This window comes from Argiope bruennichi, chromosome 10, assembly GCF_947563725.1.
Source record: "Argiope bruennichi chromosome 10, qqArgBrue1.1, whole genome shotgun sequence".
In the NCBI taxonomy this organism is placed as follows: domain Eukaryota; kingdom Metazoa; phylum Arthropoda; class Arachnida; order Araneae; family Araneidae; genus Argiope; species Argiope bruennichi.
Genome location: NC_079160.1, coordinates 17,774,074 through 17,789,893, shown reverse-complemented (window position 1 = coordinate 17,789,893; position 15,820 = coordinate 17,774,074). Strand labels below are relative to the sequence as shown.

The 15,820-nt window shown below is 27.3% G+C and overlaps 1 protein-coding gene across 1 annotated transcript in view; it reads right to left on the bottom strand.

The window, feature by feature from the left end:
* Positions 1–9,911, bottom strand: part of LOC129989114 (uncharacterized) — a 67,218-nt gene extending 57,307 nt beyond the window's left edge. The window contains exon 1 of the mRNA XM_056097438.1: positions 9,719–9,911. The gene's annotated coding sequence lies outside the window, so the exon portion shown is untranslated. The remainder of the gene's footprint in view (positions 1–9,718) is intronic.
* Positions 9,912–15,820: the final 5,909 nt, after the last annotated feature.

Genomic DNA, 15,820 nt, shown 5'->3' with positions numbered 1-15,820 from the left:
CAAGTATATTCTTGATGGATTTGATACAAGAATGATTATATATAGATCTACAATTTTTTTTTATTTATTCGGTATTTTATCGATTTAGTTAGTTATCGCGCTCGTAAACATAGAAATATACGAACAATGTTCCCATTCATGGATTTTATCCAAAATTTGAACAGAGCAGCAATTCTGATAATGAAATCATACGTTAAATTGCGCATAAAATGGATTTTAACATATTCCTTGAAAACGAAATTTAACGTATTTTATTATTAGAATTGCTCTGCCATTATTAGAATTCTGTTCCCATTCATTATTAAAATATCCGTTAATATTGCTGTGCCATTTTTAGAATTATGTTCCTATTCATTATTAAAATAGCCGTTAAGATTGCTGTGCCATTATTAGAATTATGTTCCTATTCATTATTAAAATAGCCGTTAAGATTGCCGTTCCATTATTAGAATTATGTTCCTATTCATTATTAAAATAGCCGTTAAGATTGCTGTGCCATTATTAGAATTATGTTCCTATTCATTATTAAAATAGCCGTTAAGATTGCCGTTCCATTATTAGAATTATGTTCCTATTCATTATTAAAATAGCCGTTAAGATTGCTGTGCCATTATTAGAATTATGTTCCTATTCATTATTAAAATAGCCGTTAAGATTGCTGTGCCATTATTAGAATTTTGTTCCTATTCATTATTAAAATAGCCGTTAAGATTGCTGTGCCATTATTAGAATTCTATTCCTATTCATTATTGGAAAGTGCTGTGCTATTATTAGAATTCTGTTCTTATTCATTATTGGAATTGCTGCCAGATTGCAGTGTTAAGCTATCGTTCACCGAAATACTGGTGGATAAACAGATGGACTTCCAACTTTTCAAACAGAAATTTGACAGCGATAGACACTTTTGGCGCAAAAGCTGCATACAAAATTTCATTCATTGCTCTGTTTTGCAGTTATACATATAATAACAAAAAAAAAAAAAATGGAACGAACTTGGGAAAGTTTAAAACATGGATCAAGAGATCGAATTTTTACTTTCTCATATTCGAAGTATGTAAAGAATATCTTCACTAAATAATAAAATTGTCAAAAAATTCGAAATCAAGGTTTCGACGAGACCGAAAAACCCCTTTTCGGAATTACGATTGTCTGTGAACACGATAACAGAAAAACGCTTTGGACTAGAATGTTAAAATTTGATGTATGATCTTTAGACTAAATTTGCAGATTCTTAACAAATTTGAATGAAATTTATTTACTAAAAATTTGTCTATTTGGTTGTGAGTTATCGTGATCGTAAGCATAGGAATATATAGACAAATAATGATAAAGTTTTGTAATTAGGTTTATAATAATTACAAAACGTAAAAAGCTACAAAGATAAATAATTTTCGATACACAGACTATCATCTAAAATACAAATCGGTATTAGTTTTATCAAACTGACCAGTGGGCATTTGCAAGAATATAGATATAACTCATAAATGCAGTACAAGTGAAATTCAGTATGGAGAGTTGTCATTGAAATTGTAAATCTGTCTAGTTTTAATTTTAGTCAATCGGTAAAAAAAACTCCCAAAATACATACCGATTTTCCTTGTTACGTTATTGAAGCACAAAATGTTCACGTGTGGTCTTAAGGCATTTACTATCTTTCCAAAGTTTACAATTTTTATGAAGGGAAGGATTTTTACTATACAGTATGCGAGAAATTTCCGTTGAAACTATTCCGTCTAATTTATTATCATAATTCCTGTCCTTTCTATATTTTATTTATGAGAAAGTAAAGGACAGCGTTTTTGAAATGCTAGTATTACTCGCCAAGAACAAAATGGCAACAAATGAGTCACATATAAACACAAGCACTGAAGGAGAAAATCTGTATATATTTGCAAATCGTACGTATTCTACAAAGCTACATTGCAGAGCAGCTGCAAACTCAAACAGAATTTCAAATGAGCGTCAGCCCGGAAACTTTTTTACAACCGGAAACTAGTAAAAAAGTTTTCTTTTATTCCCACCAGTTTAAAAGAAAAACTGATACAGGTAGAAATCGCATTATTATACGAAGAATGTTTTGTTTTGAAGTCATTTCTTCAGATGATTGCAGCAGCTATCATTTCTATCGTCTTGAAAAGTCGTTAAAACATCCATTCTGTCACATTCTAGCTCGAATGGGTTTTCCTATTGGTTGTATATTTCCTAGAAAAGTATATGAAATAACTAATATCTCCATTTTTTTTCTTCTGTTATCATTATTGAAATGAAGACAGAAATATGTATGTTGCAGTTTGCATTTTAATAATGTTTCTAGAAGTAAATTCAAAATAAGCAATTTTTTAAAAATAAAATTTTATTTATGTAATGATTCCATTGAATTATACTTTTCCTTCTATATTTTAAATTATATTTTATTATTCATTATTATGAAAACTATTTTCAATCCCAAAACTTATTTTTTCAAACTAGATCAAATCAATTGAACAATCAAATTTTCATGAAATTATATTCCAAGAATATCAAAATAGAATATTTTCATAAAGAATATAGCTGTGTATAAAATTTCAAAATTTTAGCATATCAAATCGATTTCAAGATTATATCCTTCCAAAACACCAAACTAATAAAGCGTTTGAAAGTGCATTCCACAGTTATTTATGTAAAAGTTCAATATCAAGTTTTTATATATTTTATTATAATGCATAAAACTATGTATATAATTGTTCAATATAGGTTAAATATTTAATTTAAAACAATATGAGCCAATAAATTACAGAATTTTAATACAATACTGATAAGTGCTTTGTTGAAAAAACAAAGTTCTTTTTTTATTTTCTAGCATTTAATATCTTTTGTTTCCTAAGAAAGCATCTAAACCCCATTTTTAAAAGATATAAGCACTATAAAATGTATTATTTTGCATAATATTTTTCTATTTCAGTATCCAATTTCTAGTTCCAAGAAAACAATAGAAAGGCTTCTAAATTTAGATATCTCGGATTTAATTTCCATCACTAAATTATATCGTTTTGTTATATGCTGTTGAATTGTTTAAGAATTTGATTTCTTATTTACTAATAAGTAAGACGAATATTGTTAATCTAAGAGCGCTCTTAAAATAGATTTATTGCACTTTAAAAGAAAACGTGAGTAAAAGGATCTGACAGATACTATGGAAATAGAATATTTTTTATGCAACATCAGGAAAGCATTATAAATAATTTTATTCATGAAGATTGCGAAAAAAGTATCTATTTGTCATCGAAACGGGAACTGATCTTAAAACTTCTAAAGGTTTCTAAAAATTAGAAAGTATGAAAAACTAAAAAAAAAAAAAAATTAATTAATTTTAAAGATCTCAAGTCTAAAATATTGTGTTAAAAATTAAAATAAAAAAAATAATTAATCGACATCAGAAATTTAAACTAGACTACAATATAATTACTGAAACGAGTGCACATGTCTTTTCAAAAGTATAAAAGAGTACTCGTTTTAAAAATTTATTTCAAACATACAAATAGCATCACGTTTGAATTATCTAACATTTAAAAATATGAATGACTATTATTTGTAATATTTAGGTTTCATTAAAATATTGCCCCTCAAATTGATACTGTACTGCATCTATATCACCTGTTGATGAGGGGAATGAGTTAAACTGATGCTATGATAAGCTGTATCGAGAATTAATCGTCTTTAAGGACATACATTGAATAGTAATTTTATACTAGTAATTAGATGTAAATGTTTAGAACATAACAGATAAATTTTGAATAATTAGAACTTTAAAACATTAAGCTTCATTCATGTTATATTATTACTTAGTCATAAATATTATTGCAAGATCTCCTGTTTATTAGGTTGCTAAACGAATTGCTTTAACCCTTTATTTACCGAATTATTTTACCATTAATTTTTCGAATTTATTTTTGAATCAATTAAGTTTTGATACAGAATAAGCCCAGGAAGAGCAAAACCTTTTTAATTAATTAAATTAATAATAAAAGATATTTAATATTTCTTAGATATGTATTACTTTCTATTGGAAAGTCGTTCTTCGTGTTCTTTCAAATACTGTTAGAAAAAATAGTCATATTGTGAAGATATCAGGCAGATTTAAAAGGTACTTTAAAAAACTGTCGGTAAATATAGGGTTAAACCACATCTTTTCTGTAAAAATGAAATATGATTCAATTTAAAGTAAATAAAATTTGAAGTCGTGTTTCGCATTTTTTCTCGCAAATAATGTAAAGTGAAAACTAATTCTTCTTTTTACTATCAAAATAATAAATGTAGTTAGCTTCAAATATTACTTCTTTTTCCCACGCAAAGCAAACACAATTCAAAGTTTTTTAATTCTAAATGGAACATCAAAAAATGTTTATAATGTAAGTATTATAATTATATTGGAAAGAGAAATATTGAAGTTTTTTTTCCATAAGTTTTAAACCTGCATGCATTATTTTTTGCAATCAATGAACGGAGGTTTTTAATGCTTTTCCGATAAAAATTATTTCATGCACTTTTTAAAAAAAGTTTATTTTCCAAAATAGCAAATACTTAATTCACCTTTATCAGAAAATTTTCAAGAGCATTAAAATTCAATATTATATATATCATGCATAATCAAAATTGATATAAAAGTAATTTAATAAACAATTTGTCGAACTTCATAAAATGTTTAAATAAAGTGAACGTCATAAAAATCAATCAACAAATCATTTGTTAACTGAGTATTGTTCGATTGTGTGTAAAAATAATCGTCTGATACCTATACATTTTTAAAAAATAAAAGTAGCTACTTTTCAACATCTAGCATTCTTTCTAGGTTTAAGAAAAATACAAAGGAGAAAAGTTCAACTGTTATATAATTCGTTCATCCTAAATTGCATGAAAGTGTTTTTACAAAAGACGAACAATTTTTTAAAAACTAAATTGTCTGTGAATTCGGAAGCAAAAAGCTACCAGGAAGTGAAACTGAACACACAGAAGCATCGGCGAAAGTTCACCCTATTGTTAAACAAAATGTTTCTCAATAGTATAAAGAAATGAATTTGGCAGATGCTAAAAGTAAACATTGACAATCGTAATTTCGGTTATTATCTCGTCATCCTGAAAGGATTATTACAAAGAAGACCTTTGAGTTAAGCCCGCAGAACAAAACGGTGTCCAATTTCTTGCACCTGCTCGAACTTTTAAGCTGGAGATTTCTGAAACCACTTTGTTGCGTGGGATTTTGATTGTCATTCAAATGGATTGCTTTGAAGAAGTCCTTAAAAAAATTTTAGTTTGATGAAATTTTGCAATTACTCGAGCAAAGCTTTAAGAATAATAACTTCCTCATCATATTACTTTGTAAAACTTCTATGACTTTCATTTTTAAGTTTTTGTTTAATTTACCTAATGTTTCTGACACTTGAAAATAATGATTTTGAAAGAACCAAATTAAATCTAAATTTTTCTGCCAGTAATGTCTCCCTCCCCCTTTTTTGGAAGTGACAGCTAAATTATTCCTCTCTGAAATTTTACCGAACAGTAAAAAATTTACGATAAAGCATCACATCTAGGAAGATGCCTAGTCTATGATGGCAGGTATCACAGCTGCCATCATATCACATCTAGGCTTCGTTACCAAATGAATTAATTTAAAAATAATTTCTTTGAATTATAATATATTGGATGACATTTACAATTTTCGAAGTAGAATTGATCAGATTTATATCAGTTTTATTACATTCTTGTAGTGATTGCAGAATCTATAAACACCAAACGTTTACATAAATAACTCTTATTTAAGTAGCTTATTTGCCATAATAAATTGATAGAAACATGAATTTTTGAAAACTAAGTAATGCAAGACTTATCCTAATATAAATAACGAAAAAAAAATGTTGAAATGTGAAAATAAATTGTGCAGTTTTTTTTAATAGGACTTCATATTCTGTATTGCCTAGGCCACAAAAATCCGATATCCATCACTGTTGCTAAAAGGAATACAGAACCTTAAACCTATCTTGTCACTTAAAAAAATGAGACAAAGATATAAAAGATTTTCATTTTATTCACATATTTTGCTCTTTTACAGCATTTCTGGGAATTGTCACCATATATACCTAACTATCAACAAAGTGTTTTTAGCAAACAAATTTTGAGATGGTAAAACACAGTAGAATAAGCATTATTAATATAGAAATGTATGGACTTTTATCACAAGTTGAGATACAATAGAAGATTAGAGAAAACGAAAATGGTATTTTATCAGTATCGTTTACAAATGCTTTTTTGCAACAAATTCTCAAAATTTCACCTTAGAAAATCAATATTGTTAATTTCAACTAATTATAAAAATATGAGTGTGTGTTGTTGGCATTATACAGATGAAATCATTTGATTTACAACTACCAAATTCGGCTTGTATACATTTTGAAATATGGAAATGTGCATCTCTAAACGATTTTTTTTATAAATTTTAATTAAAAATTAAAATGAATTTTAGATTTTTCCTTCGATAACCTCCGAAAATAGTATGGCACAAAATGAGCTTCAAACCATTCAAAAATTTTAAAAAATTGTCTTTTTTAATTATATTAATCTTTTCTGAATTTTGGTGATTTTTGAAAAATTATTATTGCCTAGTTTTCAACAATTGATTGCATTGTTTCTCTGAAATTTAAACAATTTTCATTGTTTAAACAAACATTTGATTGCCTGATTTTTTTTTTCATTTTTGGAAGTTAAAGAGGAAGTATTCTGTTTAGAATCTTTGCAGTTTACAAGTAAAGTTATTAGAGTGAGATGAAGTGTCCATTTGCTTTTTAATAGAGTTACGATATTATAGGACTATTTTCCTTAGAAGGATTCGTATGGGTGATCAACATAACATATGCCAGACAATTAAAATAACACAGCTTTTATAGCTGAACATTTCAGGTATCATGGATATGGATTTATATCTAAACGATTAAATTGAAACTAAATCTAGCCAATATTTTCGGAAAACAAGTTGGTAGCCAAAGAAGACTAGTGAATACTAATTTTATTATTAGTAGATATTATTACTATTATTAAATAAATAATAACGGGCCGTACAATAACTGACTATTGCCAAAGAAGTAATATATTTTTCGCAAATGAATGCCCAAACGATGATAAGTGTTAATAAAATATTCAGCAGGCAATACATTCATTTTGCAAGCATGTATTCGTAACCTTTTGTAAATATTGCAAATATTACCGATATAAAGCGATATATCCAGGCAAAGCATTCCCATTAATTTGTTTTTTTTTGATGGGCCGTGTTTCAAAGAATTATCTGAGCTCTCATAATCCTTACCCAAAAAATTGCTGAATTCGGTTGTACCACTTTTTAAAGTGTTTCTCATAAATTCTGAACATATCCCGTACACGTATGTTAGATATTCGGAGGAAAAGAGATTCAAGAATTCCTTCAAGTTATTAATAGTTTCACAAATTATTTTCATATATTAAGAAAAATTACATGTTATTCCAATACATATGGTAATTGGAAAAGAGACTAAAATTTAAAATTTAATTTTTATAAAATATGTTTAAAAAATTAAATTAAAAATGGAAATTAAAAACAACTCTAAAATTTAAACAAGTGAAAATTGAATGAAAATGAAGCCTGAAAAGAATATCGATGAAATATGCAGACGCTATTATTATTGTAAGCTCTTTTAATGTAATTGGACGGCTTAGAAAATTATTGGGACTACCTGATTATTCAACTTTTTGTCCCTGATTGAGAAAATAAACCAGAATGGAATATAAAAATGCCCCTTTTTCACATCTAAATAAGCAGTTCTATCAATATATAAAATTAACTAGTTAATATTCAAAAGATTTTAATGATTTTTTTCTTTCATATTTTTATATATTCTTTTTTTTATCTTTCAAATAAATATTAAATTTCAGTTTGTTTTCTAAAAGCATATGTAAAAAAAAAAAAAATTGAACTCTGGTGAATGAATAAATTCAACAACAACAACAACAAAAAAAATTGTCTAAAGAGAATATAATATAGAAAAAAAAAATCAAATCTTAGAGCATTATTTTATTTTGAAACCTAAAACATTTTATTCTTTTTAAATGCAAATAAAATGCGAAATCGTTGCATTAATTTTTTTCATGTTTCTTTTTCTGTAGCTTTTTTTTAAAAATCACAAAATAATTTTAAAAAAATTAAATCGTATTAAAACAGACAGTTTCTGTCATGTACTCCATTAACAATATCATTTAAAGCTAAAATAACATAAATCATGAAGTGCAAGTTCTGCATAAAAATTAAACATGTCAAACAATAAAATTTTGGGAAAAATTAAATACATTTCTTGCAATACTTCAGATTAAATGTTTTAGTTATTAGTATACCGCATTAGATTCAAAATTGGATCCTTTGAGAAAACGTTTTGAAAAGAAACCATAGGATTATAAAATTTAATGATTTCAATTATAATAGCCGAGATATTATCACTGTTCATGAATTTAAATTTCTCTCTGAGAATACCGACTTAATATATTTTTTTTAACAGCTTACAGCAATTAATAAGATCTTAATTTTAAAAATTAAGTTCTTACAAAAATTTTTCTTTGTTATTTTATATATTAAATTAGAATTAAACTACATGCGTGATGTTAAGGTTTTGACTTTAAAATTAAGTTATTTTTTTCTTCTGAATTAATGGGATAAACTAAAAGCCATAACAAATTTTATAATATTTATTTCTTTCATTCTAATTTGCTTGAAAAAAAAAAGAATTTTCGTTTGAAATTATAATTTGTTAAATGAATACTTCTTTGATACAGATCTTGGCGCACTTTGCAGAAATAATATGCTGATAATGTAATGAAAATATTATTGGAAATATGATAGGCGTATATTTAAGTAATAATAATATTAAGTAATAAAATTTTGATCAATATAAATAATATATAATTCTGGATTTTTAAAATTGAAAATTTGTATTTGCTTTTAAAAATTCAATTTGCTGCAGGAAGATTGGATTATACTATCTAACAATTAAATAGATATAAGAAGAAATGTTTTCAATTTTCCAGATCAGCGAATTTATTGAGATTGTTTAATTATTGTATTGAATTATAATCCCCACTAATACCTAATTAATGGGCTTTTCATTTTAGTTTAATATTACGAATATCCTAGATTATTCAGATTAAATTATACTCTGATTATTTTAGCAATAAATAAATTATCGCTTTAAAGTTTAGGAAAGAGTAACATTCTGTGGAAATCAGGAAAGAACTATTATAATTCATAGTTCTTGCTTTTTGCAACACAGTAAACAAAACAGTGCACAATTCTTCTCCGTACCATAGCTAAAGTAATTCAGAATTGTTATATATTTTATATATATAATATCATAAAATTTTTCAGAACCTACTGTGATAAAATTGTTTAAGAATAAAATTGATCTTATCTTTTCCAAAATTACTAAGAAGATTGCCATTTTATCAAAATTTAAAGTAATCCTCTTATAATCTGTATAAAAATTATAGCTCAACAATTATAATTATTAAATAGTAATCTTTTCCTTTTCACAAAAAAATTAATAACTAATTTTATGAAATGATAAATCATGGAAATATCGAAAGATTTAAAGTTAGGAAGATATCATATAGAGTATATAACAGAACTTCAGCTGATTGATTAAAACTTGAAAATAAAATAATTTCTTACCTAATTATAAGTGATTCCAGTGCAAAAAAATCCAAATAAAGATATCACAATTTTGACGCTTTAAAAATGTTTTGCGCCTTGAGGGTCAAATCTCTCCTTCTCTATATTGAAAAAGATTTGTGGAGAAAAGTGGAGAGAAGATGCGCGCGATCGTCAGTTATGCCGCAACAGATGGGGGACATCTAAACTTCGCTCATTGTCCATTCAACCTGATCGAAGTTGAAAGAACCGAAACTGGCGTACAACGGGCTGGGGTTTGCGATGCAGAGTCAAGCTGCCATTTTTGATCATGTATCGTAGCATAGGATTCGCCAATTTGGCGATCGTTTCAAATGAATGGTTTTTATTTATTTTAAGATGTGAGGTACAAAATTATTTTTACAAAGCCTCAAGGAGAAAGATACATATAAACCGGTAAAAATACATAGAATAAATTAAAAATACAAAAAAAAAAAAAAAAAAAAAAATAAGCATTACGGTACAATATAATCATTTAGTAAAGGAATATGTCAATTTTTTGTTAATTAAAAACGTGAAGATATTTAATTTTTAAAACATTTCTTAGTATTTATAACAAAGTTTATAAATTTATAAAAGATGTCAGTTTAAGTTCTGTAAATCTTTCTGGAATAGTCTTTAGTCTCTTAAATTTCTGACCTGCACGGAAAAATGAATACAGTTTAATATATGATAACAATTAATCATTTTAGTAATAATTTTGTAGAAATTTACCGTTTAATATATATATCTCTACGAGATTTCAAATGATAAATATTGTAAAATTTTATAAGTTGACGCTACACCCGAAAAAAAAAAAATATATATATATTTTTAGGCATGTAAAACAACGCCTAAATTTATTTTGTACAAGCTAAAGAATTTTACAACTAATTTATTTAGAAGGAATATTCCAATAAGATTACAATATTCCAGATTTCAGCAGTTTAAAAAAACAAACAAAAACGTAGTGCTTTTTTTTAATGCTATCTGCATTTAAAATACTTTGATACTTATCATTATTATAGGATATCTACAATTTTAAATGCTTTATAAGCATGCTGTTATATACAGATTTTAAGCTAATAATTATAGTATTTTTAAGCTGAAATGAACTAATTTATGAATTTTTGAGGATTTAATAACGAGAAATAAGCATTTTAAGTTAGTATAATGTTATTACCACTAATTACCATTTACTATTAGTATTAGTTATGCAAGCTTTCCATTTTATATTGTACAAGAAAGTCGTAGAAAATAGTCCCCCGCAAATTAAATGGTATCAAAACATCAAAAGTTTCTTTAAAATGCGAACAAGTTATGTCTAGATAGTAATATTAATAAGGAATTAATATTAATTATTCTTAGATAGTACGTGAATGTTATAAAATCTAATACAATAAATATTTTTATGTATTTTGACATCAAGTGAATTAACTCGGCAAAAAATTTAAAAAATTGTCATATAATTGCATAACTGAAAAGTTTTATTTTTAAAATACTTTTTTTTCTGCCTTCTTTCATTTTAATTTTCCTAAAGTTAACATTTTGGAAAAATTCCCACAAATTTTCGTGAGTCTTGGGCAAAAATAATTTCATCATATAATTTTAATAATTGTTTAAAAGTTATTGACATTTCTTTAAATATTTTCCGTTCCGTTTTTTTAATATAATAAAACTTGACTGCTTACAATAATAAAATGTAAAATAATGACAGAAAAATAAGCAATACTAGCTAAAAAACTTAAAAAAAAATAATAATAATAAACATTTATCTATCACGAGTTAAGGGGAAAAAATTCAATTTAATATTTTTCTCAATCTTTAGAGATCACACGAAATTTTTCTCATGTAGCCAAGAATAAATCATTTTTATAGAAACATAAATAGATTTAAAATAAAGATTATAATTTATAGTATCCATTTATTTCCATTCATGAAAGTGACTAAATACATTTTAGAATTTCTGGTTGGGTTGAATTTAGATCTGATGACACACTAAACCACTTGAGCTATTGGGCCCTTTATAAGTCGGTTCTTTTGAGTAGAAAATTTAGTATGCATAACACTTGCTTCCACAGAAAAATTTGCAAGGGGGCACTAATTTTTGTATTTCATGTAATGCAAGTTTACTAAAACATTGTATCCCCCCGGGGGGGGGCAATTCGAAATGAGAATGAGATGCTTCAAGCATGGTAATTCGATCTCGCCATCCTAAAGGGTGCCCGAAAAAGTGGGGGTCTGGCTCCTTCCATCGATGACGAGACGTACTTTCTTAGGGAAAGGTTATACCGTGGCCGGTGATGGCCCTTCGGACTCAACCACAGTTCCCGCTAGTATTGCTGTTGCGTCGGTACGGTCATTCAGTATCTATTATTCGTGTGCCTTCGGGTGGGTGGAGAGTCAGTGATATGACTTACTAAAACCTTCTTAGAAAATGCTGAAGAAAGAAAATTTAATTAGTTTTTATTCTTATAGGCAAAATGTAGGCTATACTTTTTAAACTCCGTTTTTCTCCAGACACGATGGAAGTAAAACGAAAAATGATTTTAAAAAAAGAAATATTTCCTTCTTTTGTATTGGCATTCTTTTTTTCTAATGACAAGAAAAATGCTACTTCCTTTTTCTGTTAAATTAAACACACAAAGAAAATAGTTTGTTTTCTTTCCAGTGATGTGTTGATAAAGAAATAGTAATTAAATATAGTCTGTTTTTCTTTCTGATTAATTTAATACGAAAGAAATTTGCTGTCACGAAGTAGCGAAATAAGATTTGGCAAATTCTTCTTCTTTTATCCTCTTGAAACATCAAATTTTAATTCATAAAATGCGAAATCCTTGTCATCAGATGCATAAACTACAGGTATTTACTGCAATGATATGATACAGAAAAAGTGATATATCATACTTACTGCAGTGATATGTCATAAAAGATGAGTTAAACCTAATGTCATAGTATGGATAATGTAAAAGTATACCAAACTACCGACAATACTATTGACTGTAAAATATAGGAATCAACTTTTAAGTCATAATTATTTGTACAGACGACCTGCTGAAAATTTCTTTTTTCTAAACTTTTGAGAGCATTTCGCATTTTTTTAAAGGCACTTTGTGGATTTCCTCGCCGTTCATATCTGAGGAAAATGTGTAGTCATCAAGTTGTTAAACTATACTGAAACCATCATGGGAAAATAAGATCGAATATACACCAGTTATAGAAAAAATGCTAACATTTATACCTCATATATTCAGTAAAGTAGGAAAAAACTTTTGGTCTGTCAGAAGTCGGGCCGTGATGGTTTTGATGATAAGGTTCCGGCTTCGCGACTGGAAAGCTCTAGGTTCGAGATTCGATCCCACCGAAGAACCGCCGTGTAAGCGGATCTGATGGTCGTTAAATCTATGAGAAAAACCTCCTCCCATGGGAGCAGCACGGAGAGAGAGGGGTGTCTACTCAGGTGTCGTCCTCGTCATTTGACCCTTAAGATACCATTTCTAAAATAGTCCTAGTATTTGTTTAAAACACAGGGTTAATGTAACCAAACAAAACTTTTCATGTCAGAAAGTGATAATATCTTAAACATGGGTATAATTCTGATCCTATTAAATGTGTTTTTCCTTCTAAACTTAAATGCTACCTACGATATTACTTGTCTTTCAATAGGCGCATAATTTGTATAAAGAAAAAATTCTCTTTTAATAGTTTATTTAAAAGTATAATTTTATATTTCGATTATTTTCTACTGTCCCAAATTATGAATAAACCACAATTTATTATAAATATTATGAAATCTTATAATTTCTTCTTAAAGCACTAATGGGTGACGTCATGTGTATGAAATCAAAATTTAGTTAAATGAATCAATTTGATAATTTCTAAATGTATTAAAATAGTGTATTGTCTTCGAGAATGCAAAAATGATTTAGAAAATTCAAACATATCGGGGAGGGTGTGGTAAATTAATTTCAGAATTCAGTCTTTATTAACATAAATCAATTTTTTAAAAAAATGAATAAGGCTAAGCATAATTTTCGAAGAATTAATATTAAAATAATTTAATCCATCGATGGCGAAATTTCTAAAATAAAAATATTTGAAATATCACATCGTTCCTTTGATTAGTTATCAAGCTATACAATGAAATCCAAAGAAATTTTTTTTCTATTCATTTTAAAAACTTGCTTAAAATTTTAGCAAACATTATTTTTGATATTCTTTAAATTGATAAAGAATTATTTTGTATTATTCTTACTTCGAAAACTACTTACACATAGTATTTTTTTTGTCTTTTTAATCTATCTACAAATTGAGTGTTTACGTATATGTGTAAACAGAATTTTGCAGATACGTGGCCTAAAAGGACACTTTTGAAATTTCAATTTATTTTATATATGAAGCATATTATGTAAAAGGAAAAGGGAAAAGGCAATGCGTCAGTCTACATCGTGACACACACACACACGATTTTACTTATAAGATTTTAATAGGGATTTCTTTGCCACGTATCAGCTTAGGCAAGGGAATTTTAGGTATCTTTTATAAAAAGATGTGCAGGTGTTAAGGATTTTTATAATTTCGTTCTTGGCGTGGGAATTATGGAATCAGCAGTTTTTGTTGAGAGCGTGTTAGAAATAATTAAATAAAAAAAAAAGAAATTAGATCACTTAAATAAGAGAACATTTTAGAATGAAGTTAGCATGGGGTAATTTAACATAAAAATTAGGAAATTAATTAGATTTGAATTAAATTAAGATAAATCATCACCTCCCCACACACATTTTAAATATTATGTCGAAGATACACATGAAGAATTTCCTATGTGCATGAAAATTAGTTGCACAACTGGGATGGGGCAGATAAAGCAAGTGTCCGGGGCACCGTTACTGGTGGACGCGAAACGGCGAAATGAATTGCATAAGAAAGAAAAGTGTTTTTTCCCCCTCTCATGCTCTAAAAATTCTTATTCTAGAAATTCTTAAAAATTAAAATGCTTCCAATGAAATGTGGTAGAATATACGGATTTGTTATAATTTAGGACTAAGCTTAATGCTACAGAGATTTAATAAATAAAACCAAATATATCAGAGGTTTAAAAAAAAAAAGCGTTCTTATTTAGTAAGGGATGGGAGAATGTATGCTTGATATTTCTCGAATCTTTTTAGGAAAGGGAAGATAATATAGCACTTAACTTCATTGGGTACATCAGGTTTTCTCACTGTATAGAGATAAAAATGTTATAGCTTCATATTTATACTGACTTGGTATCGGCGCCATCTACAGTTCATGCCAAATAATTAGGAGCGAAGAGTTTTATATATTTTCAAAGAACAAAATAAGTTTTAAGCGAGACTAAATTATAAAATCATCAATGTTTCTGCAGATAAATGAGAAATGCATATCAATTTCGTCATTTTCTGGCATTTAAGGATTTTTTATCAATAAAGTAAGCAATTTGAATACGTTTTATCTTAATTTTTTTAAAGAAAAGTCGTATGGTAATGAAATAAATATTTCCTTTTTTTTTTCTAAATTATAAAATGTTTGCATAATTGTCACGACCAATTTTTTTTTTTAAATTTTGCTCTTTATATGTGATAGAAGTAATGTATCAAGTTTTCTAAGTGAGTTTTGAAAGTAAAAACTTTCAAAAGGATGCTAGAAATTTGGTTTCTTGAACATTTTATGTTTCCATATGCCTTTCGAAGCCGCCATATTAAACTTTGAAAATATGTCTATCATATCCAAATCTACGAGTACCTGTTATCTGCCTGGACAAATGAACAGATAGATCTTTTGACTTAAAATACTAAATTTGGTCCACATATATACTTTTAAAGATGGAAATGTGTACCTTTTGAGTCAGATGATCAATCGACAAACTCTCTCGAAATAGCGATTCAAATCTGTTCAAAATTATTCAAATTTTCATTTTCCTACAACGTGGACAAACCGTTGAACATATATTGAAGATATACCGGAATTTTCTAGAAATTATTACATGAGAACCATTACCATAAGTATCTAACTAAAAGCCGTTGGATTTTCACAAATATTTCGAGATTCAACGGAAAATCTATTGTTGATGTTTGAAGTGAAATTGAA